This window comes from Mus caroli, unplaced genomic scaffold (genome assembly GCF_978045245.1).
Source record: "Mus caroli unplaced genomic scaffold, Mus_caroli_1 scaffold_1, whole genome shotgun sequence".
Taxonomy (NCBI): Eukaryota; Metazoa; Chordata; class Mammalia; order Rodentia; family Muridae; genus Mus; species Mus caroli.
In genome coordinates this window covers 16,076,862-16,090,587 of record NW_028227256.1, presented here as the reverse complement: position 1 = coordinate 16,090,587, position 13,726 = coordinate 16,076,862, and positions in this window count along the sequence as shown.

Below are 13,726 nucleotides of genomic sequence, written 5' to 3'. Positions count from 1 at the left end.
CACTAACAAGACCACACTTCCTAATAGTGCTACTCCCTGTGGGCCTATGGGTCCTATTTTCATTGAAACTACCACAGGATCTATGCAGGAAGATCTCCTGGTAGCTCTATGAAGCCAGTTCCTGCTTCTAGAAACTCAATAAATATGAAATGTCTACAAACACCAGTTGTTTAGTAACACAATACCAGTACCAATGGTATTTTTTGCAGCACCTCTCAGGTCTCATAATTTATCTTCCCACTCCTGATGTGCTCACCCAGACCCAGTCAGATAGACTTCTTTTTGTGAAGTTATAACTTCACAATGAGCAAAATTAGATTTAGAGAAGACAGGAGACAGCGCAAGGGTTTAGGGGAAAGAGGTAAAGCTCATAGCTCTAGCCTTGAATCATGACTTCATGTTTATTTACAACCTCTGAAATGTGCCTTACTCTCTGGGTGTTAGCGTCCTCATTTCTGTGATGAGGTCACCACAGAACTTCTCTTGGGCATCTCAGTGCACCATGCATAGCGTGAAAGCACTTGCTCTAGCAGCATAGTCCTTGTTAAAGCTGGGGTATGGATAGGAAAGTAGTTAAAATAGAAAATGCATTGTAGTTTCTAGCCCACTGTCTGAGAGGACAGTGCTGAGTCAGAGTTAGAGCACCCTTTGCCTCCCCTCCCATCTCTTCTCTCCTCCTCTTCCTTGCCTCAACTTCCCCATTCTTCTCTATTTTATTTATGGTCTATTATACAAGGATCAACAACTACATTTGGAGGATTCAGAGATGGCTCACTGGTTAAGAGCACTTACTGTTCTGGCAGAGGACATAAATTAAGTTCCCTCCAGGTCGAATGGTTTATAATCACCTATAATTTCAGTTCCAGGAGTTTTGGCATCTTTGGACACCTATATGCACAGGACTCACACAAACTCTCTCTGTGTCTCTGTCTCTCTCTGTCTCTCAGTCTCTCTCTCTCTCTGTCTTTCTGTCTCTGTCTCTCATTTCTCTCTCTCTCTCTCTCTCTCTCTCTCTCTCTCTCACACACACACACACACACACACACACACACGCCAATTTAAAACTGTTTTATTTATTTACTTTTCTTGTGGTATTGAGAATTGAACCTAGATAAGGTTTCACAATTGACCTACATCCTGAGCCCTGTCTGTCTGTCTGTCTGTCTGCCACCCACCCTATTTTTCCACATCACGATTTATCTTAGGTGAGACATGCGTGAAAAGTGGGCATTCACCTCATTCTCCAGCAGAGGGCAGTATAACACACCCTGTAGTGTAAACAGACACTGGGAACTGATAAAGCTGTTGAGAAGCAAATCATTACACAAAAACTTGAGAGTTTCTTGTGGGGAAAAAAGTTTAAGGAAAAAGAGTAAGTTACTTTATTGTTGTTATGAATCAGGACAGAATTTTTTCATATTTGCTTTTATTTTTAAATGTCCATTGGTGTTTCGCTTGCATGCCTGCCTGTGTGAAGGTGTCAGATCCCCTGGAAGAGGAGTTAGAGACAGCTGTGATCTGCTATGTGGGTGATGTAAATTGAACTCAGATCCTCTGGAAGAGAAGCCAGTGCTCTTAACTCCTAAGTCATCTTTGCACCTCAGAAATTATTTTTAATTATCACCTTATTTCCCTTTTCAAAAAAAATTGGTACTTTAAAGTACTTCCTGCATTTAAATGCTTTGTGAGCTGCAGTCCTTTGTGGAACCTGTTTCAGGCAATATAAATATTCTCCTAAATTTATAAACTTATTTAGTAAAGTAAACTTATACCTTCTCATTACTAAAAACTCTCCCAAACCTTCATCTTACTAGTTCATTTTATTTGGGATTGAGGAAGCATTTAAAATGAAAACTAAAAGACTATCTCTATGGTTGGAATTCTTTCTCCAAACTCTAATACGTGGATAATATGTTTCCAATGTGTTTGCTGCTCATGCAAACCTAAAAGCATATAAGACCTACAGAATTCTCTCTTAGCCCCCATCTTTGACCCTATCACCTGTTTGGTCATGGTTGTTCTTAGTCCATCCTACGTACACCTCTCTACCAATAAAGACTCAAGCTGATTCAGCTTCTCTTTATAAAGTTTTAACAAACTCTGAGAGAGTGCCAGCACTGGAGCAGGTGGATTATATCAAGTTGTGACTCAGTTGCTTCTCAGCCACGGTGAGACTGATGCTGGAAGTGGAGGAATGGAAGAACAAGGTTTCCAGAGGGAATTTAGGAAAAGTTTCCCAGGGCAAAGAAGCCCTTTAGGTAACTGCTGAGTGAGCCCTTGAGATGACATCACTTCTGTTACTTTTGAATGACTAAGAGGTGAGCTCATTGGCATCCAGGACTCTTCTCTAACCACAATGACTTTGAAGAACCTGAGTTGCTAGAGTGTCTGGCTGAGTAGCTCACTGTAACGAATGCTGTAATTATGCAACTGAAATTTTGGGCTGTTCCAAGAGTTGTATAAATGGAAAATACTGTTCTTAGGACTTTTTACTCTGCTAGGACTCCAAAGTAATGGGAAAGTATTATGAAGAATTACATTTTGGGGGGGCATGGTGGCACACACCTTTAATCTCAACACTCAGGAGGTAGAGGCAAGCAGATCTCTGTGAGTTCAAGGCCAGTCTGATATAGATAGTGAGTTCCAGGCCAGCCAAGGCTACATAGTGAGATTCTATCTAAAAAAATGCAGAAAATTTTATAATACAACATTTATAATCCAACAACTTCATTATTTAGCCAATATGTATTAATATTTTAATCCATGTTTCACCATCACAGAAATAAAGAGTCACTAAAATGAAAAAGTAATACTTTCAAAGAAAGGTGCAGGGGAAAGTGGCTATTGCAGGGATGAAGATCAGCATGAAGGAGGTTCAGGGATTTGAGGAAGGGCCAATAAGAGCAAAGTGTATATGAAAATGCCATAATGAAACCCATTGCATTGGGCACTATCTTTAGAAAGAAAAGAAGACAATTTCAGGGAGTAAGCTTTACTATGAAAAATGTCAACAGAGCAGAAGAATTTACCAGAAGTAGAAGACTGTGTTCAGTTTAAGGCCAATTTTGGTTTAAGTTGTACTTGTGATGTGAGAGGGATATCAAGGGATCCCTTATTGAAGGATACTAACTAATAAGATGGGCTGAAACTTTCTATTATATGTAGCATACTGACCAGAATATACTGAGTCCTCTCAACAAACATTTGTTGATTAAATAAATGCATTTAATCTCTCTATATTTTGATAATGGCAAGAGAATTTTTTTTTGCAAAGGTTCCAGATTCAAGAATGTTATTATTGGGCTGGGAAGATGGCTTGGTGGATAAGAGCACTTGTTGCTCACTGGACAGGTTCTGAGAAAGCACTGATGGGCAAAGTAGATTAGATTTCCTCTTCAAAACCTAAATACATTTATAGAAAGACTTTGCCTCAAAATCAAAACAAAAACCAAAGAAATTACTCCAAACATAAAACCCTAAATATATTAATATTAACAATTCCAATACTGTCAAACATGTTAAGGTGGAGCATCATCTGAGGCCCTTACTATATATGAAATGCTACTTCTTATCTTAGAATATTTTATTTAATACCTATAACAACACAATGATATAAATATTATATTTTCATTTGCCACTATATAACTGAAAATCATATAAAAGGGGAGATAGCTAGCCTAGTGATGATAAAAATACATTTACTAGATGATACAGCAGTAACTAAATGGTAGTGTGAGAAAATAAAGGAAGATCAGCCTGTTTACAAAAAGAGGAGAATGTCTGTGCTAGGCAGAATTCTAAAGATGAATTGCCAAGATTTCCCATCTTGTTCCCTGGGATTGAGACTGCAAAGTGATTTTACACACGTGAATATGTTACACTGCATAGTAAAAGAATTTTGCAGATGCAACTAGCGCTTCTTGACAGTTGATTTCCTTTTGATTGAAAGGAAGATAATCAAGATAGGTACAATTTAATTTGGCGATTCTCCCTTTTTAAAAATATTTATTTTATGTATCTCAGTGCTCTATCTGCATGTACACCTGCAGGCCAGAAGAGGGCATCAGATTCCATTATAGATAGTTGTGAGTCACCATGTGGTTGCTGGGAATTGAACTCAGAACCTCTGGAAGAGCTCTCCAGCCACATGTGATCCTGTTAAAGGCAGAGATATTTTGTGCACTGATTTGAGTTTGAGGATGAAATTGCTCAAGGATACCAAGACCAGAGTTAGAATGTGGGAGCTTCTGCTGATGTTTCCTGGCAGCACCAAGAACACCTCATTCCTATAGCCACAAAGTTATACATTTTGCCATAAATTGAAAGTACACTTTTCTGGGAGCCTCCAGAAAGCAGCAAGACTATCCAATAATCATTAACCTCAAAAACAAATAAGCAGAAAGTAGAGAACCCAGTCCATTTTTTTTTAAACACCATGTATTTCTGACTAACAAGAAACTTGCTATGTAGACCAGGCTTGACTCAAACCCACAGAGCTCTGCCTGCTTATGCCTCCTGAGTGCCAGGATTAAAAGTATGCACTACCATACCTGGTCCTCCAATCAATATTTGGCTGGATGTGGGACATATAAAAATGTGTAATTCTAACTTGATACTGATTTTTTTTAACCATCAAGTTTATAACACAGCATGAAGCAATACAAGATTAAGGTGGGAAGATAGCTGTACTGGAGTAATGATTTCTAATGTGACTAAGTATAAATACAAGGCTAGAAGGTGAGGGGGTCTATGTGGTGCATAGTGTTCCAAGCTACGATAATTATCTTGTAAAAACATTGACATGGACAATTTTTAGAAACTCAAAGATGCCTCATATGGCTTGAGTATGGAATGTGTACATCTATTTTCATTTAGGGAGTACATGACACAGCAGAAGCAGGGATGCAAGAAAAATCTAGAAGAATTTGGAGGAAAGGACACTGTAAATAATGCACAAATGGCTTTATCTATAGTCATGAAGACTATGATAGGACAGGCAAATCAGATGTTCCTTTCAGAAAGGTTTAAACAAGTGAAACAATTGGAGGATGTAACAAGTGAAACAATTGGAGGATGTGATGGTTTGTATATGCTCAGTCCAGAGAGTAGGAGGTGTGACTCTGTTGGAGTAGATGTGTCACTGTGGGTGTGAGCTTTAAGACCTGAGCTACCAGGTAGTCAGTATTGGAGCTCAAATAAGGGGGATACAGTGAAGGACACCTCAGAAGAAGGAGCTCGTGAAAAGGAAAAAGAGAGGTAAAGGAAAAATTAAAGAAGATCTGAGCCAGAGGTGAATAAACCTTGTAAAAATGGACAAAGTAATGGTAGAATGAATTTTGTGTATGCGTTCAGAGTTATGATAGAACTTAGAGGAGCAAAGACAATTCTCATAGATACTTTTAGTCTTTGGAATCTGATTCGAGATAGTTTACGAGAGAGAGAGAGAGAGAGAGGGAGAGAGAGAGAGAGAGAGAGAGAGAGAGAGAGAGAGAGAGAGAGAGAGAGAGAGAGAGAATGGGTTTAAGAGAAGTAGTTGTCCCTTCTGCTGTCTGGGATGCTTTTGACCAAAGAGAAGGAACATGAACATAGGCTGTTCCAGAGCTCTCCTAGGGACAGGAGGAGGTCAAGGCATGTCCTGCTTCCTCTCTGGATCCTACAGGAGAAATGCTCAGTTCTGGTTCTGGGTCCCTTAGGTAGGATATCTTCGTCACTTTGGCATATCTAATTCTCTTTCCTCTCTGTGTATTGTCTGTTCTTGGTGCACCAGTCTGTCCATGTGTGTCAGTGTATGTCTTACGTTTTTGTTTCGCTATATGACTGTTGCTCTGAGTTTCATATTCAAAAGCAAAAATAGTTAAAACTTTATCGGCTGGTCATTCACCCATTGATTTAGTTTTAACTCATTTTTTTTTTTTAAAGTCAGTCTCAATTGGCACAAGAAAAACTGATACGTTGCCCTGCAACAAAGCACAGCTAGAGAAGCCCTTTCAGGAGCTGATTGCCAGTACATGATGCTTTTAAAGGGGCCAGTGAGTTCTTGACTTCTATGGTAAAGAAGCTGATGGTTGTGTCTCCTAGAAAATCTCTGTGATTGTATTTATTGGGTTCAAGGTGCTCCTCCCTTGAAATTACAGCTAGAAAAAGTAAGAAAATTTTGTTTAGTAAAATAAGGAAATGTGTGGCTACTTCATGTTAGTTTAAATGTAGAAATACGTTCTGCATGTCTTGGTTATAGACTGTTGGCTTATAAGTTGTCAGGTATGATTAAAAACTTGTAACACTGGTAATAAAAAGTTATCTTGAAACTGTTAACTCAGGGTTGGAGTAATTCTAGGCAATAACACAGGATCTGAGCCAACCCAGGGAAACAACTCGTGCATGTTTGGGAGGAGAATATTTGTTATGGAATATGGACTTTTAAAAAAATGCCAGCAGACAGCAGCATTAAATGTTAGAACTATCAATCCGGTTACTTATGAAATGTTAGCAGGAGAAGGGCAGTATCAAGAAATACAGAATTGGTTACAATTTAATCCTGGTACTTATGTTCAGATTGGAACTTCTGCTGGCAAAGCCTGGAATCCTTTGCCTACTAAAGGGAATTTGCCTCAAGATACCTCAAAAATAAGGCAGGGACCTGATGAGCCTTTTCAGGAGTTTGATGGTAGGTTGATAAAAACAGCTAGGAGAGTGTTTGGAGATGTTAATGCTGGAATGCTTTTAGCAAAACAATTGGCTTATGAGAATGCAAACACAGCATGGCAGGTTTCCATAAGTCATTATAGAAAGACTGGGACAGTTACAGAGTATATTAGATTGTGTTTTATTATTGGTCCCTCTTATGGGCAGGGTGTAGCCAGAGCTGCTGGACTACAGGGAAACAGTATGACAAGTTTTGTTTCAAGAGAAAAGGAAAAGGAAAGAGAAGGGTTAATGGGCCTCCTTGAAGTTGTTTTGGGTGTGGACAGACAGGGCATCAAGTGAGAAATTGTCCAAACAGAACTAAGGAAAATAGTAATGAGAGAAAACCAGGTGTACTGGCTAGTTTTGTGTCAACTTGACACAGCTGGGGTTATCACAGAGAAAGGAGCTTCAGTTGAGGAAATGCCTCCATGAGATACAACTGTAAGGCATTTTCTCAATTAGTGATCAAGGGGGAAAGGCCCCTTGTGGGTGGGACCATCTGTGGGCTGGTAGTCTTGGTTCTATAAGAGAGCAGGCTGAGCAAGCCAGGGAAAGCAAGCCAGTAAAGAACATCCCTCCATGGCCTCTGCATCAGCTCCTGCTTTCTGACCTGCTTGAGTTCCAGTCTTGACTTCCTTTGGTGATGAACAGCAGTATGGAAGTGTAAGCTGAATAAACACTTTCCTCCCCAACTTGCTTCTTGGTCATGATGTTTGTGCAGGGATAGAAACCCTGACTAATATACCAGGGCTCTGTCCTAAATGAAGGAGAGGGACACATTAGTCTAAGGAATGCAGGTCTGAGAGTGATGACTTAGGAAGTCCTCTTTGTGTGTGTGTGTTAAAATTACTTTTATTCAGGATGAAAAATACAGTATGTAAGAGATTAGATGACAGTCTGTGATTAACCACATATTTTAAAAGAACAATACACTTATTTCTCATCACGGTTACTGTAATATATTTCATCACTCGGGGAAACAAAAGAGGGCCCTGAAACTATGTTATAGGGCAATGCAGTTCATTCCTCAGCAGAACCGTCCTTTCAGAATCTTTTCCGAGCCACCCCAGGCAGCACCGGAGTGGACCTCAGTCCCTCCACCTACACAATATTAACTCCTGAAATGAGGATACAGGCTCTTCCTACTGGAATATGCCGTCCATTGTTGTCAGGAACTGTAGGATTGTTACTGGGAAGAAGCAGTGCCACTATGGCAGGATTGATGACTGCTCTAGAAGTTATAGATGCAGATTATACTGGGGAAATTAACATTATAACTTCATTATGTGCCTATATTTCTGTCATTCAACCAGGATAGAGAATTGCTCAATTACTCCTTATACCATTGGTTATGACAAACAATAAAGTTAAAACAAATATTTGAGGAGCAAAAGGTTTTGGTTCTTCCAATGCTATTGGGTACAAGCCATAAAAACTGAAAGTCCTGAGCTTGCTTTCAGAATAAATGGGGAAAAAATTACAAGTAGTGAAGGTGTTTTCTTCAGCTGTAGGGCCTTGCTGTCAGTTTGTGGAGAGCAAATTATTATCTTGGCAACAGCCTTGTTTGTGTAGGGATTTCCATGGAACCCCTTTGGCCAGTAATTTAATTGATATAACCCAAGAGATTTGTCATTTGGTGACAAGAGATAGCCATTTGGGACTCTGACTCCCCTCTTACTTGATGATTTCATTTAGATTACCTTCATATGTATGTATACTTTTGGAAGTTACTACTGTATTAGGTTTTCATACTAGCACTCAAATGGCTTTTAATTTTAGTTGTTTCTCCTTACCATGTTCACTCTCTTGTCCCTCTCTTTTGTCCCATTGCCCAGTGGATCTTCGAATGCTATTCTCCCCATGTGGAGAGCCGTGCCATGAGCAATCGCCATTATAAGATGGTGCTGGCTTCCGCTGTGCCTAACTAGTAAACAAGCCTTGTGCGCAAGTGCAAGAGTGAATTCACCACGCCTAGTCACTGCCTATCTCGGGGCGTAGTAATGAGGTGATGGGCGAGCAACAAATCAGGAGCTGACACGCCACATCAGGTGCTGAAACGCCACACTGAGGGCTATATAAGCAGCACCATTTTCCAGGGTCTGGGTCTTCCCTCCTTAAGAAGCAATAAAGCTTGCCACAGAAGAATCCTGTTGTCCGAGTGTGTTCTTGCCAGCGAGAACAATAGCTTGGGACATCCCCATATATCCATACATATTTATTCTATTTCCCTTTTCTAGGGAGATCTATCTGTAGCACCTAGTCCCTCATTCTATACCTAACGTCTATGTTTCTATGCCTTGTTACCTGGTTATCATTGACTTTCACACATAAGTGAATACATCTCATGTTAGTCATTCTGAGACAGTGTTACCTAACTCAGAATGACTTTTTTTCTTTCTTTCTTTTTAATTAGATATTTTCTTTATATACATTTCAAATGCTATCCCAAAAGTTCCCTATACCCTCCCTCTGCCCTGCTCCCCTACCCACCCACTCCTGCTTCTTGGCCCTGGCATTCCCCTTTACTGGGGCATATAAAGTTTGCAATACCAAGGGGCCTCTCTTCCCAATGATGGCCGACTAGGCCATCTTCTGCTACATATGCAGCTAGAGACATGAGCTCTAGACATGAGACTGTTTAGTTCATATTGTTGTTCCACCTATAGGGTTGCAGACCCCTTCAGCTCCTTGGGTGCTTTCTCTAGCTTCTCCATTGGGGGCCCTGTGTTCCATCTTATAGATGACTGTGAGCATCCACTTCTGTATTTGCCAGGCACTGGCATAGCCTCATATGAGACAGCTATAACAGGGTCCCTTCAGCAAAATCTTTCTGGCATATGCAATACTGTCTGGGTTTGGTGACTGATTATGGGATGGATCCCGGTGGGGTATGCTCTGGATAGTCCATCCTTTTGTCTTAGCTCAAAACTTTGTCTCTGTAACTCCTTTCATGGGTATTTTGTTCCCCATTCTAAGGAGGAATGAAGTATCCACCCATTGGTCTTCCCTCTTCTTGATTTTCTTGTGTTTTTCAAATTGTATCTTGGGTGTTTTATGTTTTGGGGGTAATAGCCACTTATCAGTGAGTGCATATCTAATGACTTCTTTTGTGATTGGGTTACCTCACTAAGGATGATATCTTCCAGATACATCCATTTGTCCAAGAATTTCATAAATCCATTATTTTTAATAGCTGAGTAGTACTCCATTGTGTAAATGTAGCACATTTTCTGTATCTACTCTATTGTTGAGGGACATCTGGGTTCTTTCCAGCTTCTGGCTATTATAAATAAGGCTGCTATGAACATAGTGGAGCATGTGTTCTTACTAGCAGTTGGAACAACTTCTGGGTATATGCCCAGGAGAGGTATTGCTGGATCTACTGGTAGTATTATGTCCAATTTTCTGAGGAACCTCCAGACTCACTTACAGAGTGGTTGTACAAGCTTGCAATCCCACCAGCAGTGGAGGAGTGTTCCTCTGACTTTTTTTCTAGTTGCATTCATTTACATGTAAATTTCATGATTTCATTTGTTAACAGCTGAGTAATAATCCATTGTGTAAACATACCACATTTTTTTCATCTATTCATCTGTTGACAGACCCTAGATAGTTTCTTATTTATGGCTATTATGAATAGAACAGTGTGATGGTTTTTTATATGCTCAGTCCAGGGAGTGGCACTATTAGAACATGTGGCCCAGTTGGAGTAGGTGCAGCCTGTGGGTGTGGGCTTTAAGACCCTTATCCTAGATGCCTGGAAGTCAGTATTTTGCTAGCAGTCTTCAGATAAAGATGCAGAACTCTCAGCTCCTCCTGCACCATGCCTACCTGGATGCTGCCATGCTCCTCCCTTAATGATAATGGACTGAACCTCTGAACCTATAAGTCAGCCCCAATTAAATGTTATCTTTTATAAGAGTTATCTTGGTCATGGTGTCTGTTCAAAGCAATAGAAAACTAATACAGAAATTGGTACTAGGGACTGGGTTATTGCTGTGATAGGCCTGATGGTGTTTTTATATGAAAGAATGGATTTGGGGACTTTGGATTTGGAAAGCATTGGAATAGGAGCTTACTGGGATACCCTAGAAGAAATATGGATCTTTGTTGCTGTGAGAGATTTGAACTGTGCTGACCTGGCCCAAGAGGTTTCAATGATGAAGAATTTCAATATGTGGCCTAAAGCCTGTTTTTGTGGTATTTTGGGGAAGAATGTGGCTGCTTTTTGCCATTGTATAAAAATTCTGGGGACCAGCACCAGGGTAGCTAGAGCGCAGGGTCAGCTGACACCCGCCAGCTACCCAGGACCCCCGCCACAGGATTTTGAGACTGCTGGTGAGTGGAACACAGCTTCTGCTCCAGTCCAATCACGCGGGACCTGAGACTGCTTTAGTTGGGGAGGCAGAAATCCGACCTCAGTAGGGCCACAAGGCTCTCCGGTCAGAAAAGCACCTGGATAGCTAGAGCGCAGGGTAGGCTGACACCCGCCAGCTACCCACAACCCCGGCGACAGGATTTTGAGACTGCTGGTGAGTGGAACACAGCTTCTGCTCCAATCTTTAAACAGTGACAACGACAACAACTAACCCCAGAGATTACCAGATGACGAAAGGTAAACGTAATAATCTTACTAACAAAAACCAAGACCACTCACCATCATCAGAACCCAGCACTCCCACTTCACCCAGTCCAGGGCACCCCAACACACCAGAAAAGCTAGACACGGATCTAAAAGCATATCTCCTGATGATGGTAGAGGACTTCAAGAAGGACTTTAATAACACACTTAAAGAAATACAAAGGAACACTGGTAAACAGGTAGAAGACAGTAAAGAGGAAGCATAAAAATCCCTTAAAGAATTGCAGGAGAACACTGCTAAAGAGTTACAAATCCCTAAAGAAAAACAGGATAACATAATCAAACGGGTAGAAGTCCTTACAGGAAAACACATCCAAACAGATGATGGAATTGAACAAAACCATATTAGACCTAAAAAGGGAAGTAGACACAATAAAGAAAACCCAAAATGAGGCAACACTGGAGATAGAAACCCTAGGAAAGAAATCTGGAACCATAGATACGAGCAACAGCAACAGAATACAAGAGATGGAAGAGAGAATCTCAGGTGCAGAAGATTCCATAGAGAACATCAGCACAACAATCAAGGAAAATGTAAAATGCAAAAAGATCCTAACTCAAAACATCCAAGAAATACAGGACACAATGAGAAGACCAGACCTACGGATAATAGGAGTGGATGAGAATGAAGATTTTCAACTCAAAGGACCAGCAAACATCTTCAACAAAATTATAGAAGAAAACTTCCCAAATCTAAAGAAAGAGATGCCCATGAACATACAAGAAGCCTACAGAACTCCAAATAGACTGGACCAGAAAAGAAATACCTCTCGACACATAATAATCAGAACAACAAATGCTCTAAATAAAGACAGAATACTAAAAGCAGTAAGAGAAAAAGGCCAAGTAACATATAAAGGCAAGCCTATCAGAATTACACCAGATTTTTCACCAGAGACTATGAAAGCCAGAAGATCCTGGATGGATGTTATACAGACACTAAAAGAACACAAACTCCAGCCCAGGCTACTATACCCAGCCAAACTCTCAATTAACATAGATGGAGAAACCAAAGTATTCCACGACAAAACCAAATTCACACATTATCTCTCCACGAATCCAGCCCTTCAAAGGATAATAACAGAAAAAAACCAATACAAGGACAGGAACCACGCCCTAGAAACAACAAGAAGGTAATCCCTCAACAAACCTAAAAGAAGACAGCCACAAGAACAGAATGCCAACTTTAACAACAAAAATAACAGGAAACAACAATTACTTTTCCTTAATATCTCTTAATATCAATGGACTCAACTCCCCGATAAAAAGACATAGACTAACAAACTGGCTACACAAACAAGACCCAACATTTTGCTGCTTGCAGGAAACTCATCTCAGAGAAAAAGATAGACACTACCTCAGAATGAAAGGCTGGAAAAAAATTTTCCAAGCAAATGGTCTGAAGAAACAAGCTGGAGTAGCCATTCTAATATCTGATAAGATTGACTTCCAACCCAAAGTCATTAAAAAAGACAGGGAGGGACACTTCATACTCATCAAAGGGAAAATCCTCCAAGAGGAACTATCAATCCTGAATATCTATGCTCCAAATACAAAGGCAGCCACATTCATTAAAGAAACTTTAGTAAATCTCAAAGCACACATTGCACCTCATACAATAATAGTGGGAGACTTCAACACACCACTTTCACCAATGGACAGATCATGGAAACAGAAACTAAACAGGGACACAGTGAAACTAACAGAAATTATGAATCAAATGGATCTGGCAGATATCTACAGAACATTCTATCCTAAAACAAAAGGATATACCTTCTTCTCAGCACCTCATGGTACCTTCTCCAAAATTGACCACATAATTGGTCACAAAGCAGGCCTCAACTGATACAAAAATATTGAAATTGTCCCATGCATCCTATCAGATCACCATGGACTAAGGCTGATCTTCAATAACAAAATAAATAATAGAAAGCCAACCTTCACGTGGAAACTGAACAACACTCTTCTCAATGATACCTTGGTCAAGGAAGGAATAAAGAAAGAAATTAAGGACTTTTTAGAGTTCAATGAAAATGAAGCCACAACATACCCAAACTTATGGGACGCAATGAAAGCATTTCTAAGAGGAAAACTCATAGCTCTGAGTGCCTCCAAAAGGAAACTAGAGAGAGCACACATTAGCAGCTTGACAACATACCTAAAAGCACTAGAACAAAAGGAAGCAAATTCACCCAAGAGGAGTAGACGGCAGGAAATAATCAAACTCAGGGGCGAAATCAACCAAGTGGAAACAAGAAGAACTATTCAAAGAATCAACCAATCAAGGAGCTGGTTATTTGAGAAAATTAACAAGATAGATAAACCCTTAGCAAGACTCACTAGAGGGCACAGGGAAAGCATCCTAATTAACAAAATCAGAAATGAAAAAGGAGACATAAC